Below are 18340 nucleotides of genomic sequence, written 5' to 3' on the forward strand. Positions count from 1 at the left end.
ACTATATCAATAATGCTTCTGTCATCGCTCTATTGTGTACAAAGAAAATGAAAAAAAAAAAAAAAAGAGAAAAGAGCATTCAGATAGCTTAAAATTATATTGAGTATGTAGATATTTTAACAAATAGCAATAGAGCCACGTCAAGCCGGGGGAATAGAGAAATTAAAGAATGAAGCATAGTAATAGTACAGGATAAATAAAATATTGAGGAGAAGATTAATGTGAAGAAAATCATAATGCAAAGCAATCTAAGTATATGCGTGCATGCGAACCGATGATTGCGACTATAAAGATGACAACTGCAACTATTATGATGACTACAACTATTAAGACAATAACTATGATGACTAATAAACTGACAGCATATCTTTGTGGTGGAATGTAATTGGTTATTTAAAGTACAGCGCTCTAAAAAATTCAAATTAAATATCCTAATACTTGATTTTTAAGGGTAATTAAAGCAGTTGGACCATATTTATCCATTATTCTGTTTGTTCTTATCCGAGAATGGCACCATCATCTCCGCTTGTTCCCCATTAGCAAACCCTACATGAGGTTGTTGTAGCACTTGTGAGTTCATCCTGTCAACGAACCATGCTTGCTGCTGTACAGCTCTTGTGCCAGAGAATTCTCCTTGAGTTAAGGAGACATATTTAGGGACTCTTCACAATTCCTTCGTCTGTTGTCGCTTGAGGCTAAAGTGACTTGCTGAGTGTTTATGTCCTCTTCTGGATTTCTTTAAGGTGTTGCCCAATGAATCAACCAAAATTGCTGAGATCAATGAGGTTGTGATGGTGGAGGGGCTTCCCTATAACACTTTGGAACATGGCCTACGTGATCTCTTTCTTGCAAGTATCATTATACTGTTTATTCAGTTGGTCGGTTGCCTTGGTGATCCTCAGGCGCAGAAAAATCTATTGATTTATCATTTTCTTTCTCTACTCCATCTTGGGCATCCTCTTAAATTCTGCAAGCACGTGTTGGGCCCCGAGAGGAGAAGGCTAGACCTCTGATCGCGAGTCATAGGGGATAAATGATTGCATAGGCTTTAACATCATAAAAAGTGTTGAGTTCACTCACTTCATTATTCGCTTCTTCCTTTTCTTGAACGTAGCTTTTCTTACAGAGTCGTTAATAATATAGGAAAGCTTAACATTCTTTCTAGTCATGGTGTTTTGTCATGTTTTGCTAAGGAGTGGGAAAGGGTGTATATAGAATGAGACAAGGATTGAAAAGTATTAGTAATGGATGGGGAGTGAAACATTAAATAGAGGATATGGGAATTCTACTTTCAGTTTTAGAATACACCACATCTTACTTTGTATGGTATATTTTACTATATTAAAATGCTCTGCTCCCTATTCCTCACTAATAACTATTCAACTCTTGTCTCATTCTATATACACCTCTCCCACTCTCTGGCTGGACACAACAAAATACCATGACTAGAAAGAAGGTTAAGCTTGCTTATATCACTAACGACTCTGCCAGAAAAGCTACATTCAAGAAAAAAAAGAAGGGGCTGATGAAGAAAATGAGTGAACTCAGTACTTTCTGCAATGTCAAAGCATATGCAATCATTTACGACCATTATGACTCGCAACCAGAGGTTTGGCATTCCCCTCTTGGAACCCAACCCGTGCTTGCCGACTTTAAGAGGATGTTTGAGATGGAGTAGAGCAAGAAGATAGTGAATTAAGGAAATTATGCGTATCATGTTTCAAAGTCTTATCAGGAAGCCTGTACACCAACTCAAGCTCATTGATCTCAACGATCTAGGTTAGCTCATCAAATAACACTTTAAAGAAATCTAGAAAATTATGGAAACCCTCTGCAAATTGTGCAACACCCCTAGGTGTTTCATGAACATCATTCCACCTGTGCTTTATTCATTTCCATCCATGAACACATCCAAGACCAAAAGTTCAGTATACATGCAACTCATTGAGTTTACCTAAAACAATTTTAGTGTTTCAATTTACAAATCACTATTCCAAAGTAGTAAATGGAACAAAAGGAAAGAATTCCTAACTACTATAGAGAATTAAAATGAGTGAACATCTAGTGTAACTCAACGTATGACAACTATACTGTTAATTCGCTTCCTCCAGGTATTATCTCACTGCCTGAGTTTTTAGCTCCACTTCCCGTTCTACTGCATCTGCAATGACATATAGTGAGAACATAGCGCAGTAAAATAAATTCAGAGTTCAAATAAAGTATGGAAATACATATAAACCTCTAACCCGGTATCCCACCTATGCTTACCTAATCATTCTCCTCCTATCCTTCCCCCTCTATTGTACCCTTGAGGCCTCACCAAACTATTTCGCCTACCCCTTAGTCAATTCTCCAATCACCCTGTCTCCTTATCCAACCTTACCGCAACCTTTCAACATGCTCGTCTATACACCTACCGAATAACGACTACCCTCCCCGGTCACATATTTTGACTCATCCATCCATCCACACGTATCACAACAACCAAAACAATAGCACTACCATGTTCACCATCAACATAGTACATCATGTACTCTCCTAACACACTCCTAACACACTCTTCCAACACTTCCTTAGCCATGCCCTCACACACTCCCAACACTCTCTTCCAACAGCAGCCCCAACATCAATACAATAAAAATACATTAACTGCATTTAACTTGTACACACACCAGCCTATAATTGGCCACACACACCCCATAGCAACATTCCTTCCCAACACAGCCGCAATAAGCATACACAGTTCCATTTCATCCACAATACCACCATCATTCGTGAGACAAGTCTCACACACACACACAAACTGGCCCTAGTTCGGCCACACACACACCTATCTCAGCAACATATGCAAACAACGCTACTCAGTCTACAACACCACCAGCAAGCATAGAAGACACCTCACACTCACCCACACCGACCCTAATTTGGCCACACAAACACACTCGACAAGCATTTAAACCACACACCACCAACAAATAGTGAATATGTCTCATACACACACACATCGGCCCTAATTCGGCCACACACACACACTACCATCAGCACGAGCATCAGCGCCTCAAATACACTCCAAGTCGTCGCCAATATCAGTGCATCATCTCTCAAATCCACCAACACCAGCATCGGTACCTCAATTTCACTTGTTTCCCTCACCATTCCTTATCTCTCTGTTCTTTCCAAACTCAATAAAGGAATGCTTAACCAACCAAATAAAGTCCACACCGATTTACCATCACAAAGGTTCAAATTTTGAATTCATTTACCTCTTCCATCATCTCCTAGCTCAGTTGCTTCTCTTCGACTTCCTCTCTCAATCTCCCTCTCGATTCCTTAATCTCTTTTCTTCTCTCCCCCGATCTCTCTCTCCTTTCCCCTTTATTTTTCTTTCTTTATCTCTTCTATTTTTTTTCCTTTTTTTTATTTACTACCATCTTATATATATATACTTCCTCCCAATCCCAGCTATCCATCCTAACTCTAATCCCCACCGTCCATTTGGTTGAGTTCCCCAATCTCCTACCTAAACCTTACAACTTGTCTCAGCCTCAAAGAGCCACAGACAGAGGAGTGATGAAGGTTCCCAAGCAGACATTCGCTCAGATCAAGGAGGATTCTCCAGTACAAAAGCTGCAGCAGCCGTAAAATTGATGGGATGAACCCACAAACACAACAATATCCTCATGTAGGTTCTACTAATAGGGAATATGTGGAGATGATGGTGCTATTCATGAATTAGAACAACTAGAATAATGGACTTATATGGTCCAGTGGCTTTAATTACCTTATAAATCGAGTATTATGATATTTAATTTTGAATTTTTTGGTTTGTTGTTAGAGATGTACTTTAAACAAACAATTATATTCCACCACACATATATGTTGTCAACTTCTTAGTCGTCGTAATTGTCGTCTTAATAGTTGTAGTCATCATAATAGCTATAGTTATCATTGTCATTGTCATAGTCACAGTCATTATGTCGTTGCAAACATGTACTTGGATTTCTTTTCGTCATGTTTTTCTTTAAATTAATCTTTTCCTTAATATTTTATATCTCATGTACTAGTACTACTCTTCATTCTTTAATTTCTCTCTTCCCCTACCTTGACATGGCCCCACTGCTATTTGTTAAAATTCCTGCACGTTTAATGTAGTTTAATGTAATTTTAAGCTGTCATAATGCTCTTTTCTCTTCTTTACTTTTTTTTTTCTTTGTACACAATGGAGAAAGGACAAAAACATTATATATATAGTATATGTAAAAATTCAATCTAGTTAGGAAAAAGATTAAGCTAGCTAGTTACTTAAATTTGCTTATATTTCAAATGAGATTTTTGTACAGAATTTAATAGATATAGATACACTCTTCGAATCTTGGAATTTAAAATTTGAAATAGTGGCATTAAGGAATAATATTTTTCTCGAAGAAAAATCCCGATTTAACCGAAACATCTAAAAAAATTAATATTTTTATTAATATTAATAGTATATGTGTATCTAAAAAAATGCATTAAATTAAGTTATAAATTTATTGTTAATCACTTTGTTGGATTTATTTCAGCTTCTAACTAACTAATATATAAAATAATCTATTTTTGTTTCTTATATTTTAATAACTAAACTGCAACTCACCTTATGTAAAGTAGAATATGAAATTTCTAATTTTGCACTACAAACTATCTTCCATGGTCTGATATAAAAAAAAATAGAATTTGAATGGAATGAATAAAATAATGTGCCCAGTAAGTTTTCATTCTCAATCTCATTCACCATCTAGTTTCCACAACACAATTTCTCCTCTTATTACATCCACACATAACTCATCACAGCTCAACATAGCTCATCACAGCTTAACACAACTCATCACAAAATACACAGTAACATTTCCCACTTCCAATCTCTACACATTCACACACAACTCATCACAACACACACACATTAAAGTATAAGTTTTCCTAAACTTTTATTTGATAATAGTTGTGGTTCTGAGAGTTTCTAATACTGTCTATCAGTTGTTATACCTAAATGCAGTGTTACTAACAAAATAAGTACAATTTTGGGATCTTGTTCCCCATTACCTCGTTGGACAGGCACATATATAAATCATGCAATAATTGATCACAACAGTCCGTTGTCAGGTGACCCAGAATAAAACATGTATCACAACCACGTCTAAAAGAACTTTCATCTACCTGAGGTAGGGTTCATCCACCGCTGACGTATATTAAGGATTTTTGTTTGAAAGGTTCTTCCTACTTTTCACTTGTTTGTAAAGTTGCTTTATTTCTTGAGTTTAATTTGTATATTTATTTATGCTTTACATTTCCTATCAGCTTGTTCACATCCTCAACCACTTATGACACTATTTTTAATTGCACACACTCTTTTATAACTTTTTGCCATTATATACTCTATTTCATCGCTTACTACCTTTTCATTCTCAATGAATCTCACATTAACTTAGCTTTGTTTTGTGTTGTTAATTTAAAAGTTTATGTTTTAAATAACCTATTTAATTTATTGTGGTTTATGAATTTATTTTGGTTTGTGTTAGTTTATTTTGTGTTCATTTGTGTTCAAATTTTATATTGACATTTATAAATTTAATGTTAATTTATTTTAGTTCTTGCTTTATTTTATTTTATGATTTGTTATTTTTGTTTATAATTTTATTCAATTTAATCTCATCTTGCTCACATTTTACTATTTCTTTGATTTCTTAATCTACTCAAAAAAACATCCGAAATTCTCATCATCATAATCATCATCGTTACTACAACCAATCAATACAACATGCCAAAATTGGTCACGCAACACATATAATGAATGAAATTGCCATTTTAACATTTTTCCACTTATCATAATTTAATTATTAATTATTGTTTCCTGACTTCTTAATTTCACTGCAAACTCTTTTAAGTTTTTGATTTTGAAAGCATTTTGTTTAAAAAAAAACGTGCAAGTGTGGCTTTGGATTAACTACTAGATACGTTTACCTCCATTCGGAAGACTATGGCTCAATTTATTCTCCATAACACTTTTCCAATTCCGAAATGCCTACGAAAGCTATATAAGTTTTAAATACAATTTTCCTAAAACTTGAAATCAAATTAATCTACCAATTTATCTATGTTAATTGTAACTAACTAAAAAAAACTAATCTATTTTGCACAAATTGACACTTGGAAACTAATTTTGAAGTATTACCTTGAACCAGATTTAGAATCTAAAAGGAAATGCACCGCGATTCACCATAGGGGACGTTTGGGGTTGGATCTAAAGGTTGCACATAAAATAGAATCGATTAAAGGCTGGTTCAGACAGGTCAAACCGATCAATCCAAAACCAAAAGGATGGAAACTTACTGCTGATGGCCAGAGGAGACATTGCGGTGACCTCTAAGTTGAACCTCCCTCATGGCCGCACGAAACTGGCAGCCAAGCCGCTAAAACTAGCAACAAGAAATCTCCTCCCGCGGCAGAGGCACGCCACACACATGAGGAACTCTGGATCCCACGAATCCGGACTCGGTCACCAACAACCACGGCAGCATGCGCCTCCACCGCATACAAAGGCCTTCAGCCTCACCTCTTACGCCCAGATCCCACAAACCCCGCGTATAAAGACATTGCGCACAATGCGCAGTGCCCGCGCGGGTGACCCTCTCCTGCAGGTGTTTTTTCGCTGGATTTTTCACCCTTTTTTCGTTTCCTTCTAAAAATTAATTATTTTAAAATAATAATAATAATAATAATAAATGAAAATAAAATAATCAAATAAAAATAATAACATAAAAAAATTAAAATTAAATAAAATCAAAATAAAATAACAAAATCAGCATAAAATTGAAATTACAAATTACGATATAAAGCTGTGAAATAAATTTAAATGAATTCAGGAGGCCTTAAGGCCCCGAATAACTAGGGGTTCTCCAAATACAATTTAGTGCGGTGGTAAGCGGGGTGTTACATCCCCCCACCTTAAAAAATTTGGTCCCCCAAATTTGTCTCGAATAGATCTGGAAACGTTTCCCTCATCTCGCTTTTCAACTCCCACATCGCCTCTTCCGGAGTATGGTGCTAACATTACACCTTCACCACTTGGATCTTCTTGTTGCGTAAAAGTTTATCAATCCAATCAAGAATTTCCACGGAGAGTACCTCGTAGGTCATATCGGTTTGCACCTGTGTCTCATCGTGAGGAATGATATGAAAATGGTCAGGGTGGTACCTTTTGAGCATGGAGATGTGGAAAATATCATGTAGACCCGCAAACTCTCAAGGTAGAGTAAGACGGTACGCCACGGGTCCAATACACTCCACGATTCGAAGAGATCCCACATAACAGGGGCTCAACTTTTCTCTTTTTTCAAATCGCATTTTTTTCTTATAGGGAAAAACCTTAAGGAAGACTTGGTCTCTAAAGGCGAATTCCAGGGGTCCCCTACGATTACCAACGTAACTCTTTTGGCGACTCTGGACAGCAACCAAGTTCCTATAGATAATCGCAACCTTCTTAATAGTCTTCTAGACGAAGTCTGGTCCCAAATGACACTGGTTTCCAACTTCGCTCCAACAAGTGAGATAACGGCAGGCCTACCGTACAGGGCTTCATACGGAGTCATGTCGATGCTGGAATGATAACTGTTATTATATATAAATTCACACTGAGGAAGATACTCATACCAGTTATCGCCAAAGTAAATGACGCAAACACGCAACATGTCTTCCAACGTCTGGATTGTACGTTCCGACTAACCATCAGTTTAGGAATGATAAGCAATGCTAAAGAACAATCGAGACCTAAGATCTTCTTAAAAGTTGTCCTAAAAGTGGGAGGTGAATCGAGGATCTCAATCAGACACAATGGATGAGGGAACACTATGGAGTCGAACAATTTTATCGACATAAAGGCAGGCTAATTTGCTGGTGGAGTCAGTGGTCCTGATGGGTAAGAAATAGACAGTCTTGGTTAGTCTGTCAATGATGACCCAAATAACATTACGACCAGAATAAGTCCTAGGTAGTCCAGTGACGAAATCCATGGTTACATGCTCCCCCTTCCATTTTGGAATCGAGAGGCCATGTAACAAACTGTCGAGTCTTTGGTGTTTTACCTCAATCCTCTGCCAAATAAGGCATGGGGAGATGTAGTCGACAATTTCTTTCATTCCCGACCACCATTATTGGTGCTTTAGGTCCCGGTACATCTTGGTACTCCCGAGCTTGATGGATAGTTTGGAGGCATAAACAACCTTAAAAACATTCGTCATGACAGTGACAGGAACCCAAATTTAGTCCCAAAATCTAAACAACCCATCATTTAAGAGTCTAAATCAAGAAACTTGTCAGAAGGGAACTTACTCAATTCCTGGTCAGGGAACTTACTCAATTCCTGGTCAGGGAACTTACTCAATTCCTGGTCTGTGGACTAAGCTTCCCAAATCTTTATGAAAAGATCAAGCAAGGCTTGAAAATGAGCAAGATAGGTACCGTTGCCATAGTAGCTGAGGTGGAGCGACTGTATAGCATCTACTAACTTCCAACTAGAGGCTATGGTTTGGGCCAACACTGCGAACTCCTTTCGACTTAGTGCATCAGTGACTACATTTCCTCTATCGGAATGGTAGATGATTTTGCAGTCGTACTCCTTCAAGATATCTATCCAGCATCTCTGTCTCATGTTCAACTGCCTTTGCGAGAAGATGTACTTTAAGCTTTTGTGTTCAATGTAAATCTCAAAGGTCTGTCCAAACAGGTAATGACGTCATATCTTTAAGGTAAAGATAATGACCGCCAATTCCAGGTTGTGAGTAGGGTAGCTCCAGTCGTGGGATTTCAACTGTCTAGATCCATAAGCGACCACTTTACCATGTTTCATCAAAACACATCCCAAGCCAATATGAGATGCATTGCAGTAGACCTGAAATCTTCCAGTATTGTCAGGAAGGATTAACACCGAAGTAGAGGTAAGACGATGCTTTAATTCCATAAAGCTTTCACCACATTCGTAATTCCAAACAAACGGTAACCCCTTTCGAGTGAGCCGAGTCAACAGAGCAGCAATCTTAAAAAATCCGTCGATGAATCACCGATAGTAACTTGTCAAGCCAAGGAAACTACGTACCTCAGCCACATTGTGGGCGGATTCCAGTTGATCACTATTTCAACATTAGCTGGATCTACAGAAACTCCTTCACTCAAAATCATATGACAGAGAAATGAAATTCGATCCAACTAGAATGAGCATTTGCTAAATTTAACAAACAGCTGGTTCCTACGAAGTGTCCCTAGTACTTCAGACAGGTGGATTGCACGTTCTTCCGGACACTTAAGAGTACACTAAAATGTCATCAATGAACACATTGACGTACTGATCCAGTGTATACCGAAAAACCATGTTCATAAGATCCATGAAGGCAGCAAGGGCATTGGTTAACCCGAATGATATCACCTTAAACTCATACAGACTATACCTACACCGAAAGGCAGTTTTCAAAATATTTTCTTTCTTGACTCTCAAGTGGTAGTATCCTTATCTGAGATCGATCTTAGAGAAAACTATAACTTTTTGCAATTGGTCGAAAAGGTTGTTGATTCGACGTACGGGATACGTACTCTTTACTGTTACTCAATTGAGTTCTCGGTAATTCATGCATAGTCTAAGAGAGTCATCCTTTTTTTTCATAAATAATACTGAAGCACCCCAAGGGGAGTGATTAAGGCGAATAAACTTCTGGCCAAGCAGCTCGAAAAGTTGGTTTTCCAGTTCTGCGAGCTCAGCACGACTCATGCAATAGGCAAGTTTTGAAATTAGTTGGATTCCAAGTAGCAGTTTGATAAACAATTCTACCTCTCGTGGGGAGGTAGACCAGGTAGTTTGACGGGAAAAACTTCTGAAAAGTTGCAAACAATGGGAATGAAATACACAGCAGAATCAACATCCATATTCCTGTTTATTCAATTGTTAGGGAGAAAATAATAGAAAATATATTTTTATTTCTTTTTCAGGGATCACAATATACAACTTTACTTTCACAATCAATAATTACTCTATATTTTTCTAACCAATCCATTCCTATAATAATGTCAAACCTTGAGAAATCTAATAGTATTAAGTCTATCAATACTTCTATTTACAAAGCTTTTATCTTATAGTTTTTATATACACAGTGAACTTCTAGTAATCCCCAAGAATGAGTCTCTACAATTAGTATCTTTTAAAAGATTTAGGCCTAATATCAAATTTACAAGCAAATGCACAAGAAATAAAAGAGTGAATAGCACCTGTATAAATCAAAGCTTTGGCAGAAGTATTATGAACAGAAAGCATACCTTGGATAAAGAGAGGAGTGGGGAGGGCACCGGGTTCATCTATGTAGTACACACGACCCTAGTATAATGCTCTGGCCATGTCTTTCGACAGTGAGGGCAATCCTTTATAAGATGTTGGGTGCTTCCGCACCGATAGCAGGCATGATTGATACGCTGACAGGGTACATCACCATGCAAGCGACCACAATGCTGACATAGTTGGAAAGGTCGGGCAGGTTGTCCAGTAGGTGGAGGTAGGGCAAGCGGAAGGACAACTCGAGTTCATTTAATGGGGTAGTTACTTACTAGATCAGGCAATCTTCTTCTAGGTTGTTGGGGTTGTTATTACTAGATACGAACTCGAGCAATACGTTAGTGCCTGACCGAGATGAGGTCTTCGGCCAACTAGGCATGTTCTAACACCTCTACATACAAGCTGGGTCTCAGCATCGCAACTTGGTCATAGATATCGTCACGAAGGCCTTTTAGAAACTTCCTACCTTTATGACTTTTGGAGGTGACCATTAGACCTAAACTCCGCTATGTTGTGAGAGATGGACCTCTTAGCTGTTCGGTACTCCAAGACAAGATGTTAACAGGGGTTGGCTTGATTTTGTCCTACGACGGCGGTCAATCCTTTGATAGCTTGGAAGAGTTCAGTAAACTCGGCCCAGATTTGATGGTCCTGGGACTCGAGTCTTTCAGTACATTCTACGGAAGATCTCCCTCGTGTCATTCCTACAAAAGAAAGGAAGACACGAGTTGGTGGTCTAATTTGGAAAAAATAACTTATTTTCCTATATATCTTAAAGGTCTTTCTACCTACAGCCTCAATTGTAAGGGATTTTGTCTGTGTAACTGCTTTGATATCATTTATAACATCCTAAATGGCAATTAAGGCATGAGGGCGTCAGATACATAAATAAATTACGAGTACATGACAAAATTTGTATGTAGCAGAGCAAATTATTACAAATATCTTACAAGATATATTAGTTTCAATTATACATATATATAACTGAGGCCAGAAGTGGCAACACAATACAAAATATCAAAATACAAAAAAGGTCACTTATATCATTGTGCTATTGGACTCATCAAAGTGCGAGAACAATCATGCACTCAAGGCTTGCGGATCTACGAGATCCTCATAGACTTCAATGGATAGGTCAACAGATGGTTCCTCATTTTTCTCTTCATTTTTCTTCTTTCCTTTTACTCTCCAAGAAATCATTTATGTTAAAAAGTTTACCATGAATGGCTGATTTATTTTCTCTTTTTCTAATTGAGATTTAGTGAACTCCAGTAATATATTTATATAATATAATTGATTTAATTTATATTTTATTTAAATTTTAGTATTTATTTATTTTTCTGCACCTCTATATATATACACAGAAGTAGCAAATAGCTAGTCGAATTCTTAAATCCGTAATTGTTGGAGTAGTTCCAACACCTAATAGCGATTAACGTAAGTTTCTAAATTCTTATTTAATTTAATATTAAATTTAAATATTACTTTTAAATTATTAAAATATTTACTTTACAATATTCAATTTAATTAATTTTTTATTTCTTTCAAAAATTATTTTCAAATTTCCTGATTTTCTTAATAAATTATTTTTATTTATTTATGAATAATGTTTTAATTACCTAGATATTTTAATCTTTATTAATTTATGAATTTTAATATTTTCTAAATAAACTGTTTTTAATTCTTTTTAAATTATATTCCAATTTATTTTAAAATTTTAATTTACTTGAAATTTTGAAATTTGGAGATTCTTAGGTTGGATTGGTACACATGCAGCGAATTACATAAAAATAAACATTATTTAAATTAAAATTTTAAATATAAAATTTTATTACATGTGACAGTTAAACTACACAACTTTAAATACATAAATTTATAATAACTCCTACCAAATAATTTAGACCCAAAGATAGGAGACTCTTCTCACTTTGTTAATGGCTGACCATATCCGAGTTCCCTAACCTAAAAAGACAACCTAGATTGGGATGAGTTCCAAGCAACTCAATACGAAATGCAGTACTAACATACCACAATAATGTTTTAAAACTTTTTTAATGCATTTCAGGAAAGACTCTTTACAAAATACAATGTGATCTTTTATGAAAATTATTTTATTCAATAAGCAATAACAATCCATCAATCAATCCCTATCCTACAATCTCTACTCTACCATCAATACCGTACAATCCCCAATGTCATACCAATTCCCGTCTTCCAATCCCTAAAACCCAATGCAAACACACATACTATCAATCACATGCAAACTCTACACACACACTTGAACTGACACTGACATAATGACTAACTCTGATTCTTCTTCTTTATTAAGTCTTTTACGTTTATTTATAATCTTTAATTAAGTGCCCATTGCCAAACCCATATGCATGGTCATTCGCACATATTTCAAAGGAGGCAATCTGGACATTGACCAAAGCCACGAGTAGGGACGTTAATCAAATAATGAATGCAATCACTCAATCTCTCCAATCGCAATACATGAATCTAATGGTTCAGTTCTCCATCTCAGAAACATTGAACACCGATTCCAACTTGAAACCCAAATACCAGCACCCACATTCTAATCAAATCTCAAAACAATCAATACAATGCAATTAGGCCCTCCAAAGAATTTAGGCGAATTGGATTTTATCAAACTACTTAGTGGATTTAAGTTTTATTAGACTCGTGACTCATCTTCCTTTTTAGACACAACCCCTAAATTATCTCATACATAGTCAGCCTAACTCTACTTTATTTCTCCTCATTTCCCTTCTTTTGTTCTTTCCACCCTTACTGGTCTTTCCCCGAATCACAACCTAACCCTTCTACCATTTTTTTCTTTTTACAATTCATGCACTGCAATACAATCCATCTTAATTCCCTTAATAATAATAACATTTCTGATTCAATCAATCAATAAACCAAATAAATATAACACACATAAAATAAATAGAAATAACAAACATTCTTTTTCAACTAAGCCTAGATTCTTCTAGGTGACCTTAATCTATTTATTTTATGTCCATATTATTATATTTTTAACTTATCTATTTTCTATTCTAATTTCCTATTTTGATTTCCTAATTGTATTTGTCTACCTACCTAATTACATTTTTGTTTTCTCTTCTTATTTATTTTTCTAATTTTATTAATTTTTATTTATCTCTTATTTTTAGAATTATTTACCGAACTATTTACTTAATTAATTATTTATAATTTATTCTGATAAATAACAAATTAGTTCCTAATTTATTATTTATAATTTTCATATTTTTATTCCCAAACCTCTTCCTCCATAATCTTCCCTATTTATTTTATAACTTCCTTTTATAATGATCTAACCTTTCATAATACCTAGATATATCAATGGGCATCCAATAATAGAAACCACATAAGAAAACATCACTTTATTTTACTTAAAATCTCATGAACACACACACACCCCCACACGTTCATTTGAAATCACATTGTTTTCTATTTTCATTCAAATTACACCTTCTAGATGCATATAGAACAATCTTTAAAAGTTATCAAGTACTGCAATCCTTACATCAACCATGGCGCGACATCATATTAAATCTAAAGATCTAGCCTCAACCGTATTACCTAATTCCGTTCTACCTATAAAAATTTAGAACTAATCATCAGTACCTATTACCGGAATCAAATCTTAGAAAAACTAAAATGCTTACCTGCACAATTTGGGTTCTGTTATAAGCCTTTTGGGCTAAAGCCCATGGTATCATTCTTAATTTAACCCATTAACCCTGGTTAAACTTTCTTCTACTATTACGTAAATATTTTATTCTAACTCCTTATTCGCTATTTCTTAATATATTATCGTCTTTTTTATTTCGATGTATTACATTTATTATCTATTATTAGAACCACTATCATCCATACATTTAATTATCCCTTTACTTAATAATATTTATTATTTTAAGTTTAACCCATTAACCCAAGTTAAACTCCCTTCTACTATTACATAAATATTTTATTCTAACTTCTTAATCGCTATTTTTTAATATATTCCCATCTTTTTATTTTGATGTATTACATTTGTTATCTATTATTAGTACCACTGTCATTCATACATTTAATTATCTCTGTACTTAATAATATTTTTCTTTAATTAACTAACTAATTGCTTGAACTAGCCTTAATCCTAACCTTCATTTTCCCAACCCATTTATTTTCCATTCCTCAAATGGGTAATCTGTTTCTAATGGCCTTTGGATCAACGGCCCACTAAATATCTCTTATTTAGCCCAATTTAAAATACAATCTGTGCATTTCCTCTAATAGATTTTTCCACGTTCCTAATTTCTGGGTTTAGCTCCTATGTACTGAGGTGTACACCTCCCTTCACTTCTCTATTTGACTAAGTATGCATTTACCGTTCAATTTCCGAATATTCCTAATATTTCTAATTTGTTCAGTTCTGTCCCAGCATCTATTTCTTCTATTGTAGTCCTATTCTACAACCTCCCTAACCGCATGTACCATTTTCTTGTCATTCAATCATGTTTTACTTTACTTTTGTTTTCTGTGATTTCCCATCAGTTAGTTTTCCCTTCCCCTTTACGAATTTCCTTTCTCCTAAATTTGGAGTTCAACGCTAATTCACTGATCAGTACCCATCCCTTAATTTTTCTGTTATGCAATTTCCAGGATTTTTATCCATATTCATAGTACATTTCATTTAGGTTTTATACAGTCCCTTAAATTTCTAAGCCATTCCCAGACCTCCAAAACCAGTTTCTATGCTTAGCTACACTGATCAGTGCGCCTATATACTGATCAGGATTATTATTTTTACTGTGATCCTCAATGAGGGCCGAGGGTCCATTTCTTAAATTGGCTTTGCCTACTACAGGAAGGTAACTGAAAACCCAAGCAAGCTTTTCTCTTAATTTTTTTTTTCAATTTCCCATCTGGTTCAGCTACCCATCACTCTCCTAGGTCTAATAATTTACTAGACTTTAACGAGGATGCTAATAAGTTCAACTACAGACCAAATTTAGTGCAGAAATCATACATACAGCATTGGAAATTTCATATTTTGCTAAAACCGAAGGTATTTGGTTAAATCTTAAACTAATTCTGATTTTAGCGAAATAAATCTCTTCTAGATTTAAGTTCTAAGCGTCCCAATCATAGATATGGGTTAAAAGAGTAAATAAATCTTACCGGAAGTTCAAACAGAAAAAAAGCTCACTCAGATCAGAGGGCGTCGCCCTTCCTCCGGCAAAAACAAGCTCGATACCGCGGCTGGCACTTCCCGCATCGCGGGCAGCACCTCGATTGCGTCGCACGACCAACAGGTCTTTTTCCCTCCTTCGCGACCAACGAGTCGCGCAGCACTGCGCAACCCTTCTCTTCCCGACAGACGCTCACTCCTCACGCGCCAAGGCTCCTCCTCTTTCTCTTCTGTCGTATCTCTCTCTTCCCTCTCTCGGCTCCGATGCCACTTGGGTTCCCCTTGCGGCTAGGGTTCTCCTTCCCTCTCAAGGAGCTGAAAAATGAAGCATTTATATGAGCTTCAGGGAACCATCGGATCTGCAAAGCAAGATCTGGGTCGTTCATCCCTAGACCCTGCCTTCTGTCCGCACGCGTAGCCAAATGGCCTGGCCCGTCTTGACACCTCACTTGCTGAGGTGTCCAGGACTTCTTAAAATTCTACTTAGGCCCCATTGTTTTGAATATCGAATTCATTTTGGTCCTTTTTAATTACAAAAAGGCCCTAAAATTTTAATTTTCTTTCATTTAGGTCCCTAAAGATTTATTTTATATTCTTTTAAAGAGCTTAAACTTTATTTTTATATTTTTATCGGGTTTATTTCTATTTTTATATATTTTAATATTTTTAGTTTCTTTTTAATTTATTTTTCATTTCTAATTTATTCTTTTAGTTTTAATAAATTAAATACTGCTTAGAAACATCGGGATACTACATATATAATCTTTATGGTTTTAGTTACTTATATGTACAACAGCATGCAGTTTATAATATATCATAATTTTCTTAAGGGTTGGAATCAATAATGGATGATAGATTGTTTCCTTCTAATTGGTTTTTGACATGGCAATGCCTACTTCTTTTTTTCTCAATCTACATTACAGTTGTCGGATGTATTGTTTGACGGTACTTCTCATTGTGCTTGTAATGGTTAATTACTATTGATAAATTCTATTCATTTAAAAAAATATTTATCTTAAAAGCTAATATGGAGTGTCAAGAAAAATGTATATATGTTAGTACCAAACTAGTATTATTTTTTTATTGGAAGAGAGACAACACCTTTTATATATTATTGCATAAAATTGGCAAGAAATATATCTTTGATTTCTTTAAGAATTTGTTTGCTATTACAAAAATCAATACAAAAGTATTCGTATATATTATTTTTATTATTATATTTTTAAAATTAAATCATAATAATTATTCCTTAACAATATGATTAGTATTCCTCTCTTTATAAGAGATTTTGGATTCACATTGTGTATTCTCATATATTATCTTTAGGAGATCATGTCAATTAACTGAATGTATAAATTGTCACTAAAAATATTTAAAGTCTAAATTTTATTTTTATTTTTTAGAATTAATATTGTTTTTAAAAAGTAAGGTAACTTTTATCAATAACAAGTAGATTTGCAAAACTAACCATAAGGTATGCGTATATGTCAATCCAACCACTAGCATCATCTAAAATACATGAGACCTTAAAGTATAAAATAAGAACATCATATAAAAAATGGTATAAACAACTATTACATAGTCTAAACACTACATTACACAGCTAAAATAAGTTCTTATATGTGTAGGTGTGATCATAAAACAACTTATAGATTGTGAGAAGTGGAGCAAGCTTTATGTTGTGATTGCATGTCCATAAGCCCCAACATTTTCTATATTCTTTTGGCTATATATGCACTAAAAAGAAAAGAAAAAAAAAATTAAAAGTGCACATATTGTTGGGACTAAAACAAAGACTACAAGTTTTTATGATTGAAATGCAAACTATATTAACTGGAAGAATATATTGAAAATTTACCAAAAACAATATCAATATTTTATATGATAAAAACAGGATGCTTAGTACAAAGGATGTGTGGCCCAATTATGTGCAATTCTAACCACCTAATTATAGGCAATATCAATCTTCCATTTCACTGCCATGTTTTACCATCTTAAGACAATTAATTTTAAATTTCTTTTTTTTTTCTCTCTTTTTTTAAAGTAACCCTCTACATACAGTGAAAATTAATTAAATATTCTAGCAATCTCCCCGTCCAGTTTATTTTTTTAACACACTTACACATATAAGATATAGTAGATATATACATGCATTATAATGAAGCATTACCTTTTAATTAAAAGAGACCGTCAAGATTGAATGATTTTATTTAAGTACAGTGTTGCAACAACTCATTAATTAAATTTTATGAATTATATTACCTTTAATCACAAGATTTTTTTCATATCTCCTATTAAAAACACATTTCTAGAGATTATCTGGGCACTTCACTTGAAATTTTAATCTAACCTTACATTAGTATATTCAATGTTCCATTCCCTATCCCTTTCTAATAACTCTTCAATCATTGTCTTATTCTATATATACACCTTCTTGTTCCTTGGCCAGACATAACCAAACACCATGACTGTACAAAATGTTAAGCTCGCCTATATCACTAACGACTCTACTAGAAAAGTCACTTTCAAGAAAAGGAAGAAGGGGCTAATGAAGAAAGTGAATGAACTCAGCATTCTCTATGAAGTCAAAGCATGTGCAATAATTTATAGCCCCTACAACTGACAACCAAAGGTTTGACCTTCCCTTCTTAGAGCCCAACGTGTGCTACCCGACTTTAAAAAGATTCCTAAGATGGAACAGAGCAAGAAGATGGTGAATCAAGAGAGCTTATTATACCAGAGGATCACCAAGGAACCGACCAACTAAAAAAGTCATGCAAGGACAATAGGGAGCA

General features: G+C 35.0%; 1 long non-coding RNA gene across 3 annotated transcripts; it reads right to left on the reverse strand.

The window, feature by feature from the left end:
* Window positions 1–326: 326 nt before the first annotated feature.
* LOC148268924 (uncharacterized) lies at window positions 327–16063 on the reverse strand. 3 transcript variants are annotated; one of them, XR_015817161.1, is made up of 2 exons: window positions 15536–16063; window positions 327–2161 (listed from the first exon to the last, which is right to left on the reverse strand). It is a non-coding gene; the product is annotated as an uncharacterized LOC148268924 (long non-coding RNA). The 3 variants fall into 3 exon arrangements; XR_015817163.1 differs by having other exon boundaries at window positions 327–6665; XR_015817162.1 differs by having other exon boundaries at window positions 327–6712.
* Window positions 16064–18340: the final 2277 nt, after the last annotated feature.

This window comes from Carica papaya, chromosome 2, assembly GCF_054855325.1.
Source record: "Carica papaya isolate Zhongbai chromosome 2, ASM5485532v1, whole genome shotgun sequence".
NCBI classification, from domain to species: Eukaryota; Viridiplantae; Streptophyta; class Magnoliopsida; order Brassicales; family Caricaceae; genus Carica; species Carica papaya.